This window comes from Lepidothrix coronata, unplaced genomic scaffold, assembly GCF_001604755.1.
Source record: "Lepidothrix coronata isolate B3197 unplaced genomic scaffold, Lepidothrix_coronata-1.0 Scaffold5, whole genome shotgun sequence".
NCBI lineage: Eukaryota > Metazoa > Chordata > Aves > Passeriformes > Pipridae > Lepidothrix > Lepidothrix coronata.
In genome coordinates, this window is record NW_016690185.1 from 3065184 (window position 1) to 3077875 (window position 12692).

The window sequence follows — 12692 nt, forward strand, 5'->3', positions numbered from 1 at the left end:
AAACTCTTAAATATTCTTCATGTCACTCTTAAGAGAAATAAGGCAACCCCCCAAAAAACCTCACATAAAACCCCATATTAAAACATGTATGAAAACATAATGTGCCATGTGTTACTGCTGGTTTTGTGTATTTATGTGTGTTTTAAAATATAATTTGATGTTTTCTTCCAACAAAGACCAATGTTGCCTCACTGATTCTGAGAAGACAACCTGTTTGATTAAGCTTTGTACAACACTGAGTGAAGTTTGGAGTCTTAGTTTATAAGGCTGGTAAAATCAACCAACCAACCAACCAACCAACCAAATATAACTAATTCAGACAGCTGTTTTCCCTTTATAATTTATGCACATATTTATTAAAAATATTTACTCACTGATTTAAGGTGTATTTAATCCACAATCACAGAATTTGCTAGTGAGGTGTAGTGATCGCTGAACTAGGTTTAAGTGAGATATTTCATGGATAAAATTGGTCAACTCTCATAATACAAAGCCTGGTCAAGAAGCTGAATTAAGAATGCCTTCTGTATCTGGTTTTCATACAGCTGTCACTTCTTTGATTACTCTGTCATTGTCTTTGGCCATCATTTGGCCATTGTTTAGCCATCATTTATACTAAAATCATCCATATCTGTTCACCAATAAAAAAAGCACATTAATGTTGCCTCTGTGTTGCCAAGACCTGGCCTCTAAGCTGGTAATTCCTGCTAAAGTTATCCTTAAGAGATTAAAAAATGCTAACTAATGATCATGTCAGTAGGGGCATACCATGAGCAGAATAAATTGGTGCAATTTTACCATTAAATACTTTCGGCCAGATGGAAGCCTTCTTCCTCACCTAACTTGCTGAGTAGGGAAGTAGAGTTGTTACATTACAAATTCAAGCAAGAGGGCAAGCTACCATGCAGAATCAGGACAGGAGTTTTGGTATAAAGGTCTGTGGATCTCTGCAAATAAAAGTATTCATGAAAGAGAAGACAAAAGAGAAGTTTGCTGAGCAGCGAAGGGAGGGGCAGGATATGTGTTTGTGAATGTGTGTTAAAATTCAGCAGCTGGGGTCTAAGTCATTGCAGGGTGCAAGAAAAAAAAGATTGGACAGATGACTGTCCAGTTTCAGATGGGAAAGTGAACCATGTATTAAGATATCAAGGTACCCAAATTCTGGAGAACATAGCAAATGAAGTCAGCCCCACGAGGGGCTGGAAAGAACTGGAGGTTATGTGAGAAAGTCACATGTTTTGACCCTGTCAGTTCTCTAGATAAGGAGACTACTAGATGAGAGCAGGAATAAAATAGAGAATCTTGAGCTCAACCCCTTTGGGCTGCTGATTTAGACATTTCTGGATTATTCATAGGATTTCTAGAACTTCATACTTTTAGAGCTTGTCACACCAGTGCTGGAGAACCCAGCAGTAAGGTACTCAGCGACCACACTGGAAGGCTCTGCTTGTTTTGCCTGGGTCACACTTTGATTTTCTAATTCTTTACAGTTTATTTGGCTCGTGGTGTGTTTTGTTTGTTTGTTTTGTTTTTTGTTTGTTTTATTTTTTTGGCATTTCCGCACCTCTAGCTCTGGCAATAACAAGGGTATTTGTTAATTAGATGCCAACCTGGTGTGATCTCAAGAATATCGAAGGGCAGATACAAATATTAGCTTTGAGAAGTGCAATTGTTCTTTTCAGAGAAATATTAACTTGAGTTCTAAGTAAGTAAATAAATGACTAACAAGATGCTTTTGGGTAGCAGAAGTTTAAGAAACTGGGTAAAGAATGATCATTGTATGATTAAATTTCCATTTTTTTCTAATGTGATCAGCAAAATCCCCATGCGAGGGAGATAGAAAATACCTTCCTTAAAATGTGCTTTCACTCTGAAACTGATATTAGTGCTGCCTCTGATTTTCAAAAGAAGCAGTGTGGCCAGTGTTGTGGTTTTTCAAACAAGCTAAGAAGCTGGTGGCTTTACATTTCCCTAGTGCACATACACCTTTCACAAAGGCCATTGTCTTACAGAGCAGTGCCTTGCCTCTACCCAACATCAGACCGGCTGAGCTCAGTGTCTGAAGTGCATCTTTGGTCATACTTCCAAGATTTCTTGGGAGGTCCGCAGGGCAAGGTCCTTGCTGGCTGTATGCCCATGCCACACCCTACACACTGTGAGTGAAGAGTAGCAGTTTCCACACGTAGGGAAGAAGAAAAGATGGTAATGGCCCTGTAGGTGGTGCAGGAGAAAGCTGGGACCACTTTGATGCTGGTTTTGGTGGGGGGAGGTACAGTCACAGGGAAGGAGGTGTGAAGAGAACCAAGAGAGGAAGGGAAGACCTATGTTCCACTTCTGTGTCTGCAAGTATTGGACCCAGATAATGTACTGCTGATTTTGAATTGTAAACATGCAGCAATGGGTATAGATCTTCCTCACTTTCAGTAGCCATCTTTTCTGTATGAAAATCCTCTCTCACAATAGCCCAGAAAGTAATCTAGCAAGCTTTGGAAATTTTGGTGCATTGTGACACATCCATGAGAGCAACATACATTTTCCCATACCATGCACTGCCAAAAAAAATTTTGCCTTCATGCTTACAAAAATGAAACCTTCAAGTGTAACTGAGAATTCTCCCCCTTTCCCTGGCTTTATGGATTCAGGATTTCACTCACAACAACAGCTCATCCTTTGCACGGGAGGCTCCGTCACATTTTCACTCTGTGCCAATCCATCCCCTATGGAGTGAGTTTACAACAACCAACAATAAGTGAAGAGGATTGAAGTAGATGTAAATAAAGGGCTGGTGAACATTTTTAGCTTAAAACAATGAACTGTGATCACTTGTTTTCTAAGGAGGCTGAATGGCAGAACTTGTACGTCTTCTTGATCATCACTAATAAAATTAAATTTTATTAAAATGCTTTAATTGCCAAAACTAAATTCTCACCCAAAAATAATGCTGGGTGCTTCTTGCTTCTCCTTATGAGTTACTTTGTATGCTGATTTTCCCAAGAACAATAAGTATGTCAGATATTTTAGACTGATATTATATTTTATACTTTAAATGGGCACAGATGTATTTAATATATCTTATATAGAAAAGTTGTCCATATGAGGTACATTATATATGATAATGCATATATTAAAGAATCTTTTATAGTCTCACATTTTGTTTCCATTGTGTAGGATGATATATTATTTATTCACATACTGATTTCTGCGTACATGTGTTCAGAAGCAAATTTGCATATGTCATCTGTCTGATATAGTAACAAGCATGCATGAAAACATGCTTTAAGTACAAATGGATAGATATTAAACATTTTTTAATATTCTCTTAGCAACAATATTTTGTTATTGATCACATCACAAATGTGAAGCACTTATTCAGCATAAAATGTCTCTGTGCTTTCTGCAGTGGCTGCCATCTTTTTTTTTTTCTTTTTTCCTTCAAATCCTCTGACCTCCCTTGGGAAGGCTTTTATGCACGTTCGGTATGCTCACACAACTATTTCTACCAGCACTGTTACCATAGAAACCAAGTGATTTTTTTTTTCCCCCCCCTTGCCCCTCCTCCCTGACAGGATTTGGACCAAGTGCCAGACCTTTCCACTGTTAGCAATAATATTTTTCAATATTTGGACAGATCTTTTAGAGAAAAAAATCTGTTTATGTTTTCAAGATGTGGTACTTTATTTCAGGATGCAAATTTTCAGGTATTAACATCAACCAACTGATTCACATACTTCAAGGATCTAGACAGCTCTTTCTTTCGCAATATTTAGACCATGGACATTTTGTAAGGAAAATGCCAGAATTGGTTATTAATTGTAGACTTCAACTCAGAATGTGAATGAAGAGATTTATGTAACAGGTCAGTGGACTGTGTCTCATGTTTTCATTTTCTTTAGTGCTTATTTTCAACACATTTCTTTAGCACACAAATAGCTTCCTAACCACAAAGTGAGACATGTAATTAATTACTATATAATTTGCAAGTTATTGATTGGCATAATTTGCACTCCTCATATTAACACCTTCCTCAAATAAATTTATAAGTATTTTGATTCTCTGAACACATATCATATTGATTTTTTAAATGAATCTATGCTTAGTTAGATACACAACAGTACATATTAATTTTATAACTTCTATTTGGACTGAATAAATTATTTTAGTTAACATGACACAGAGAACATAGCTTTTCATTGACTCAACTGACATATGCATATATGTATATATACATATATATACAGATATTTATATACAGACATATGCATCTGATAATTTCTAGTTTATGTAAAATATTATAATGAAAAACAGAATCACAATCACACATTTTCCAGTCTACTTCTAACATCACCTTATCTTTTGGACACAAATATCCTGTTACACCAGCAAAATGCAGGAGAAGGAAGAACTAAGATGATTTGAAGGCACATTTTTGTCTTGATGTCTGGCAACCACTGGACTTGCAGATTCTTGTCCAAAACAACTGAATCTTCTGTAAAGTAACTTTCAAGTGCAAGGCCACGACTGGTCATCTTCTTTCCCTGTGATACCTATTTGGCATAAGAGGTAATTATAATCACGTAAACATGAAAAACAAATTGTAGCAGGTTCCAAATGCATTTATCCTTCAGTGACAGAAGAGGGAGCAATTCTCCCTTCTCAGTGTCAGAGATACACTTGGCGCCCATCCCCCCAGCTCATGCCCTTCTTGCCAAATGCAAACCTGCTGGATCGTAATACAGACACGGCTGGGTTTTACTGTAGGGGCAAGCGGCAAGATATTTTGGGGTCGAGGATGGAGGGGGAACAGACCACCCACTTCGTCTCCAGAGAAACAAAGCTGAAATTCTTTCTGGGCTGCCACTTTCCCTAAGAATATAGTTAGATATCAGGGTCTTTTGTGTCTTACTGTATATTTTTATTTGTAACAATGCTTTTTTTTTCCCCCAAACCCATCTCATCACACTACAAAGAAACCATGGTGGTGTGTAGTCAGCTGGAGTGAACGTGTGCATTCTCCAGGTCTCATTTTTGTGAGACTTTGTCCTGCTGTTGTTCCCACTCTGAGCTGAGCAGAAACCACGCATGTCTGAATAACGGGGCCCTTTCTGCCTGTTGTAATCCCAAATTGTTACAGTCTAAGGGCCAGCCATGCTGTCACCGTCACAAATTGATTTAACCATCAATTGCAGTGGTCATTAAAGCTGCTAGAATCCCAGCCAAGCTGATGAATTGCAGCTGAATGTGAAATGAGCCTCCAAGCCCGTTTCCCACCATCTCATATCAAAGCCTATTGTGTTCCTCCAAAGTAAAGGGTCGGAGGTTCAGGCTGGAGTTCAACAATGGACTCAGTCAGAAGATAGAGCCCCCCTCGCCCTGGTATTCCCAATTATAGTTTTCTTTCCCTTCCTTATTGTGCAGTATTTGCATCCAACTAATATGTGGAATTATTGACATATCCCAGTGTCAATGGAGCTTTTGAAAGATTTATCCCCCAAATACTTGGAATCCTAAGCATCTGGTAGCTCCTCAGTAATGACAATAAAACGATTCCCCGGTTTTCCTCCTCCGGCAGTGTAGTCGACTTATCTGAGCTGAATGGCTATCTTTACTAAGCAGAGATTATTTGCTTCCAAGCCTCACACTAAATCATCCTGTTTGTTTCTGGAAGCCCCTTTCCTTCAGATGTATTGTTCCCTGGACCTGTCTTGCTACATATTTTTATATAGAACTTAGCACTGCTAGTCTTTTACTTAATGACCATAAGTAACAGGGAAAAAAAAAAGAATAATGAAAAGAAATCTAACGTACTCCACTTTCCCCCCCCCCCGCTATGTCTTGAGTTTTTGGTTTGTTATTGGGCTGTACACAGTAAGCACTATCAGATGAAATCGTATCTGATCAGTTTGGGGAGGTGGCATTTGCACGCTGAGCACACAAAATCTGGTTTTGCCTGCAGGCTCTGTCTTGTCAAATGGTACTTTCCTCGTGGGCAAGGGTTCTGGGGCCCAGGCAATAGGAGAAGGCTGATGTGAGATTCATGACTGTGCTTTGTATGTGCAAAGTCCAGGAGGCTCCTGCCATGTGCACAGACAGAAAAAAGTTGTGGGAGGGTGGGGGGAAGATTCAGATGTCACAGGTCTAGACCATTCCAATGTATTAATAATGAGCCAGTAGACAGTTCTAGGCCTGTATTTCCCTAGATTGTACTCATCACAGACTGAATGTCTCCACTAAACCTGCATGGAGATGCCATTAGCAGAGGACTAACTTTCACTGCTGGCCGGTGTTCCTCAGTGGCTCCCACGGAGATCATCAGATGCCTGGTCTTGAAAGCTTTCTTGTCCAAAGACAGAATGAACCAATGGACAAGTAAATACATACACTTTTTATGTAATAGGTTCTTCTGATTGTGTCAGAGAAGAGTAGCATTTTTATTGAACTCTTGGATCTTTCTGACCTCTGGAATTTTTCACTTCACGTAGCTATAAACTGCCCTCAATGGAAAGTGTTGTCAGTGATGATTTAATTTTTTTTTGAGTTACATGTTCCAAGTGAATTATCTGAAAAGTCCATCAATGCATATTAGCACTGAGTTATCTCCACAAAAAGCTGGACTGAATGATTAAGAGATTAAAAAATGGATTGATATTCTATTTGTCCGATTAATGGCCCCAGGTAGGGATTTCATGTCTCTTGAGAATCTGAGATTTAAAAAAAAAAATATTCCCACTCTCCGCTATGACAAGCCCAAGAATTTTTACTTCTTTTTTTTTTCTTTAAAAAATAGAAAACCAACCCTAAATAGACAATATCATGGCAATAGGAGAATTGGATCTGAATCTGAATTGGAGATTCAACCAGATTCAAATTCAAATTTTCTCCAGTTTTTTTCACAGCATAGATAACTATGCCACCTATCTAATAATGGGAAACTATTAAGTGGTAATTTCCAGTTTTTTCCCCTTAATCTCTTTCCTGAATAAGTAAATATTCATTGAGCCAGAGGCACAAACCTGAGACTCTCACAAACTCACCTTCTGCTCTAATCACTAAGCAAGAAAGCAATGCACTATTTTGGCCAAATAAGTAAAGGGGCAGTCTCAGCCTGCCTGTGCAACCTGATTGCCTATATCCAGGGAGAGGACAATAGAAGGTAAAAACTGCATCTGACATCTTGTAATCATACTGTTGTCTGGGCATATGGAAAGTATTCAAACACTGCACTGTGAAGCCTGAATAATAAATGGAACAGAATATAGATTATGGTCTATTTATCCATTCTATCCAAACTTCAATAATACTGAAAGGTACAAGTGAAACAGCTTGTACCTACAGGTACTTATTTACTTTTGAGACAAATTTGTACTCTCAGACCATCCTTGCCTCTCTGCTTAGCTGTTACAAATATCTTTCTGGATGGTTTCTACCAAGTAATAATCAGTGATATTGGAGCTCAGGTCATGTAACTTTCACAGGTTATACAAGCCCTGAAATGGGATGGTCAGGGTTCATATAAATAACCTTAGCACATTATCATTGTCTAGTTCAAAGGGAGCAAGGCTGCATTGAGATATAACTTTAACAGGAATAAATTTCACTTCAGCTCAGTTGTAAAAATTGCCTCTGTGTGAACTCCTGCACAAATCAAACTTGAGAACACAAATTCCCAAGACTCAAAGCCTGCTTGCTTTCTCAGGACCTGGAAGGCTGTCTACTGCATGATTATCTGAGGGATCCTGACCCTGTAACATTTACAGTAGTAGTTGAAAAAGTCACTGTTTGCTTGTGAGTTGTTGAGACAGAAAGAAATCAAGAGACTTTCCACTCTAGTGAAGAATAAAGATGTTTATATTACAAACTTGCCTTCCTCTGAAGGAAATCAACCTTGTCCTAACAAAATTTATATTCATAAATACGTACCTATTGATTTTTGTAAGATTGGGTTCACTGATAGATGAAGATGCTTTTTGTCCTATAGGACTGGATCCTCCAAGGCCGCTGAGAACGTAGATTTTATTTGCAATATTCAGCAACTGCAAGGAGCAGACTTAGTTGCCTTCAGAAAGCGATTTTTTTTTAGAGCATTGGAGTGGAAGAAATTCTCTTTGTTACAGGTTAATGTCCTAGGGCCTCTAAGCCTCCCGCTCATAACATCAGCTCACTTTTTCACAATGCCTATGATGGTACGTCTATGCATCAGGAGCAGCCACCTATGCCATCCTGCTAGGCCATCTAATACGATCACACTGGCTTATGTTCACATGGTGGCAGCCCTCATCTGAGCTGTCCCATCTCCTGGCTGGTAACTTTCACAATACTTCGAGAACCCTGCAGACCTCTCCCCTTTCATGTGTGATTAAAGTGAGTTAACATGGGCACAAACTGAAACACAGGAGGTTCCCTCTGAAGTTAAGGAACTGCTTTTTCACTATAAAAGTGATGGAGCACTGGCACAGATTGCCCAGAAAGGTGATGGAGTCTCCATCCTTAGAGGTACTGAAAATCCATCTGTACATAGTCCTGTACAATCATCTATAGGTGACTCTGCTTGAGCATGGGAGGTTGGACCAGACGACCTTCAGAGGTGCCTTCTCAGGAGATTGTTCCTCTCAACAATTATGTGTCTTATTTTTGTATTTCAAGCAGGGTAAAAACTCAGAAGTCTTTTGCAGAAGAGTTGTTGAAATACAAAAGGTAGTTTCAGAAGTACTGAAATGTAGATATAATGAATTTATGCTTGCAAGAAATGGTATTTTTATAGTGCTTGTTTTTAGCTGTATGGCACTGAAGATAAGCTAATTTTTCCTCAAGGTGGACAGTTAATCTGCAAGTGCAACTCAAATTAATGCCTACGTATATTATTAACTTACATATGATTAGCTTATTAACTTTTATAGTAAACCTTTTCTGAACTATATTCAGTTTGCACTCTAGAGGTCATGGTTAATTGTAAAAAATAACATATTTGCCATTTGTGTTTTTGTGATCAACAAGTACAAATAGGAGATTAATAACAGCAATAATGCCACATTAAAGAATAGGTATTTTAAACAGAGCTCTACTTTACATAGGTAGTGTTGGGGGAATAAAGGAGTTTATTTCACTTTACAGACATTTGTTTTACTTTTTGTTTTTTCCCACACAAAGCACTGAAAAAAATAGCATTGTAAAGACATCCTTGAACTAGCTGCATCAGGAATGTCAGAAGAAATCTAGATACTTGATAAATTTCTTAATTTTAAGATGTTAAAATAAGAACTGAAAGCCTTTGACATTAATTGCAGGCGAAACCAATTGTGGAACCATTTACAATTCACTCAGTCAAATAATATGCAGTAAATGGCAATTGCAATTTCTGATTTTCCCTGTCTTCCATTACTTTCTGAGCATGACAATCAGTTGGTGGTACATGAAATATTTGCAAGAAAATTTTTTTTCTTATTTTCCTTTATGGACTGTTAGGTTTTCTCCTGAAACTTAGAGACAGTTTGTTAGCTTTCAAAACCTACTGACAATGCAAAAATGACCAATGGGGTTGCAATGGCAAAGCTGGTTTGTAACATATTTTTGTGTGTAACACTGGGGCTTATGTGTTTTTAATTTTTTTTCCCTACTTGTAACTGTAAAAGCAGAATAAGAATAAGAATTACTTCCCTGGGAAGAAGAAATTATTATTTCAATTTGGAATCCAGAAATAAATGAAATAAAGTTGTCAAATCACTGTAAGCAACCCATAAATAAAAGTCAAGGTCAGTATGCCTGTGGCTGCCCATTTGCTACCAAGAAAAAGGCATATTTCTGAGGGCAAGGCAGCAGGACCTGCAAAACTCTGGTGCCTCTCTACATGCTCAAATTAAAAGACTCATTAATTTAGGGTTGTTCCCCAAGACAGATTGCAAAAGGCATTCATACTTGAGTTCATGGAAGGAAAAAATACATTGATTCCTGTTACTTCCTTTCAAAAACCCAAATGATGCTGTGCTCTTTCAACCTCTTGTTCAGGTTTTCCATTCTGGGTACACAGTCAAATTCAGCATCCTGTTTTCTTTCAGGTGAATTCCCCAAAGGGAGGGTGGAGGAGACTTCCCAGGCCACCACAAAGAGCAATAGCATCCAGAGACATGTCTTGCTTTTCATTTCTGTTGTTTCATGTGATTCCCATGTAGTCACGGAAAGGTTTTTCGAAACGTATGTCCTTGTTATGGGTGAAACACAGTCTGTGGAAGACTGCACAGACACTCCCACTGATACTCATTGTCCTGTGCCATCTGCTGCATCTGAGGAACTATCCGTACTCACCACTGCTGCATTTCCAGGAAATGCTGAAATCATTTACTCTTTATATTAAGGAGCATCAAATGTAAGTGAAATGGTATAACTAGGTTGCCAAAAATACATAGCGAGGTTGGCTGTAAAAGCAGGTGGCAGGCACAACAAACAGGAGTACTCTATTCCAGTTTTGCCATGTTGCCATTTCTCCTTGCCCTTTCAAGGAAACCAGCATAAGGCTTTAATAAATTGATATGATCTGTAATTAAAGTATCGGACCCAATTGGCTTCTGAATATATTACTTGCCCAGGGATAGGTTCAGTGATGTGGTGACTGACATCATTCTGCCTTTTGAATGTAATGGCTGTGAGTGCTTGATGTTCCTGTTAACTACCAGGCAAGGGATTATTATTTTGTATTTCAGAAGCTATCTGCTAATTTTCAGTAAGACTTCAACTCCTAAGTGACTTGGATGTTTCTGAAAAAGTCACACCCTCTCTTTCTTTTGGAAAGGAAAACACTCAAAGTGTGTTTTGTAAGATTACAGCTAATTAAATGGCGTGACAATGAAAACAAATAAATAAAACTTAATCCAGATTTAGACTAAATAGAAGTGATGGGATTGAATTTCTCTCTGGAAGAAAACTCTGCTGGCATCAGCTCTCTTAGAGCAGGAGTGATTCTATCCCACAGTTTCTGATTAATTTACAAAAGCAGGAGAGATTTGTGGAAACGCACAGGGGAAACTCTCATAAAGGCCACTGTAGACTACTAATGAGATAAATGTCCCTGAAGTATCCTGAATAACCCATGGGGAAAGTAAGACTTCTCCAGAGAGTGAGTATAGTAGAATCCAGTGCTTTCTCTGGAGAATCCTCTTTCTTCCCAGGGACTGCAGGAGTTAATCCACTGGCCCCAAAGTTGCCTTTGGAAGTGCCCACTAAAAAGTGCAGGGAAGGAACTGATAGAAGACCAATCAAAACACAAGGCCAACAGTTTTGAAACATTAGTTCTGAAGAGAAATCAAGCCACAGTGCCACAGTATCACAGCTGAGCCATGGTGCCATACCCAAAGCTGGCTCAGAGAACCTGTGCTCACTCTCTCTATCTTCCTTAACTGTCTCACTCAAAAGGATAGATGTTATCTGAGTGGAAATGCCAGTGGTTTCCACTTTCTAAATCACAAGTTAACATTTCCAAAATAGCAGACTCTGTGCTGGAGCTAATTCTTAAAGCTTCTAGGCATGGGGCAGTGAAGTTGGGCAGTCTTCAGTACCACGGTGGCAGCTACTCTCAATTTTCCAGAACTACCTCCACTTCTCTCAAACTATTGCCTCCCTTCGAGCATCTGCTCTGCCTTTGTCTATTCAGAAGGTTCTTCTGTATTATTTTAGTCTTCAGTATCATTGGTGAAATGACTAGTATAAATTATATAATCAGGGTTTCCTGGAAATTTGCAGGACACTATGGTTGGTCCCCTTCCATCTGTTTCCCAGAGTTCTACCAGGCTTAAAAAACAAGTCATGAAAATATAATAGTGTCGTAACTACCACCAAGGGCCCCTTGTATCTTCTTCTCCATCTCAACAGGAGGTTAAATTATGCAGTATAATGTTATATTTTTCCATTTTAGTCTATGCCATCAGCATTCTTGTGATCATAAAAACAAATCAAAACCAAGTTTTCCTCTCTTCTCATTAAGACATGCACTACATGTTTAAGATGGCCTCTTGAGAAAGTTTTACAGCCAAATATTGCAGACCATACAGCAGATGTTTATGATCTCTAATTCCAAGTAAGTTCCAGCCTAGAAACCTAATTGAAATACAGTTACACTGATTTCAGGGGAGCTTTGCCCAGATGAGAGTTGCCAGTTCCGATCCATATTTGTTTCTGAACTCTTTAACATTTACATTAACTACAGATGGACCCAAACAGAATCCAAATCTAAATTAAATCAAAGTTTTGATTATCTGTCTGCAAATGCTCAAGCTTTTCTTGCATCTAAAAAGAAAGTAGTAGATCATGAGGTGAATGCATTTCAGATATACTCAGAGCTGTCTTCAATTTTACTAGATGTTCCTAGGGCTCATTGTTTTTTGTAAGGGTGGCATTCCTATAATCCAACTTGTGCCTAAATGGGGATACACAGTGAAGGTTTCTTTCTTTGTTGCCCAGAAAGAGAAGCCTAAACCACAAAATTCCTATGTTCTGTTTATATGTATGGTCACTAGAGGAGAAAAAGAACAGCCTATTTTGAAACTTCAGACACACTCAGAGTTAAAATATTTTTCTCTGTTATTGGGCAGATGGTTAGAGTACAAAAGGATGTGGCTTAGATTTCTCTACCAACATAAGCATTTTTCCATTTACATGTAAAAATTTTATAGTTTCTTGCCTGCTTGAAAATATAACAACACATTTAT